Here is a 2066-nt window from a genome sequence, read left to right as displayed (position 1 = left end):
TGGTTCGGGCTTATTCTGAGTATAGAGGTGAGGTTCTGATCTTGTGTATGATTTCGGAAAGTGCAATGCAGTTCTACGGTTTATGGTCTAGATAGATTGTGAGATTTCAGCTATGTCGTGTTATCGGGCCTATGCGAGATAGGGTGACGTGGGATCAGCCCGGGTATATGCTTGGTTAGGTCATTCAGCTATTGGTCGGCTTCTAGTACAACTCTGGGTACGCTCGAGGACGAGCGTTGGTTTAAGTTGGGGAGGATGTGACGACCCGACCCGCCGTCTCATGAGTTACCGCTCCGTTTCCCCCATTTTATGCTTCTTCATGTTTCGTTATCGGTATTTGGTGTGTTAGAGTTTATTTGGATTGGTTTTGATAAGAAATGAGACACTTAGTCTCTTTAAGGAAGGCCTAAGTTGGAAAAAGTCAGCCGGACGTTGACTTATGAGTTAGAGGGCTCGGAGGTGATTTCCGGTGATTCGGTTAGCTTCAGGAGGTGATTTGTGACTTAGTAGTGTGATCAGAATTGATTTTGGAGGTCCGGTGTAGAATTAGGCTTGAATTGGCGAAGTTAGTATTTTGGCGAATTCCGGTTGATAGGTGAGATTTTGATACGAGGGTCGGAATGGAATTCCGAGAGTTGCTGTAGCTTTGTTATGTCATTTTGGACTTGTTTGCAAAATTTCATGTCATTCAGACGTGGTTTGGTTGGGTTTTTGATCAAAAATGGAATTTGGAAGTTCTTGAAATTGTTAGGCTTGAATCCAATGCAAATTTGGTGTTTTAATGTTGTTTTGAGCATTCCGAAGGTTGGAACAAGTTTGAATAATGTTATGGGATATGTTGGCGTGTTTGATTGAGGTCCCGAGGGCCTCGGGTGTGTTTCGGGGTGGTTTCGGATCATTTCGGGCTGTTTTGCAATGGCTGAAGCTGGTATTGTTCTTCGCGTTCGCGAGGGTCCCCTCGCGTTCGCGAAGAAGGATTTGGCTTCTGGGGTTTTGTTCTTCGCGTTCGCGAAGAGAGCCGCGCGTTCGCGAAGAAGAGGCAATTCTGTTGCACAGGTCTTACTTTGGAGGCTCGTATCTCTCAATCTACAATGAATTTGGAGATGATTCAATAGTCATTTGGAGTTGTGTGTAAGAAGTTATGACCATTACACTAGAGGCTGTCCGAGCAGAGTTTGGAAAATGAATTTTTGGAACTTTGTTCTTCGCGAACGCGAGTGGAGGACCGCGAACGCGAAGAACAAATCCCTGGGCAGCAGAATCAAGTCCAATCTTCGTCCCATTTGCCATTTTCGACGATTTGGAGCTCGGATAAGGCGATTTTTCGGGAGATTTTTGGAGAGAACAACGGGGTAAGTATTCTTAACTCAATTTTGGTTGTATAACTTGAATCTATCACTAGTTTTGGTGTTTAATCCGCGAATTTTGTTGGAAAGTATAGAAAACCCTCTTGGATAAAATCATGGATTTGAGGGTCGAAATGTTATGGGAATTGGATAATTTTTGTATGGTTAGACTCGTGGCGAGATAAGGAATCCGATGATATGAATTTTGTAATTTTTCAAGAAGTGGGCCCGGGGCTTGGGTTTTGCTAGTTTCGAGATCTTTGCTATTTTTCGATTGTTTTCGATTGGGTATTGTTCCCTTAGCATATTGTGATGTATTCGCTCTGATTTTGGTTAGATTCGATGCGCGTGGAGGCCGATTTGAGGGGCAAAGGCGTCGCGAGCTAGAGATTTCACCTGTTCAAGGTGAGTAATGATTGTAAATGATATCCTGAGGGTTTGAAACCCCGGATTTGCACATCATAGTGCTGTATTGAGGTGACTTGCACGCCGGATAGCGAGCGTGGGGTAGAGCACCGTTGGGATTGTGACTTGGTCCGTCCCGATTGATGAAATTACTACGTATTTGACTGAAACTACTTGTTATCATCATAATTTGGGCTGATTGCCATGTTTGGGCTTCGTGCCATCTATGTGAATCCTTCAGGGATTGATATCACTGTTTTCGCATTACTTTGCATATTATTTGATCTCGGTCCAAAGTTTTAATACTCTTTTGCA

This window comes from Nicotiana attenuata, unplaced genomic scaffold (genome assembly GCF_001879085.1).
Source record: "Nicotiana attenuata strain UT unplaced genomic scaffold, NIATTr2, whole genome shotgun sequence".
NCBI classification, from domain to species: Eukaryota; Viridiplantae; Streptophyta; class Magnoliopsida; order Solanales; family Solanaceae; genus Nicotiana; species Nicotiana attenuata.
The sequence above is the reverse complement of the archived record's forward strand: the minus strand, read 5'-3'. Positions refer to the sequence as shown.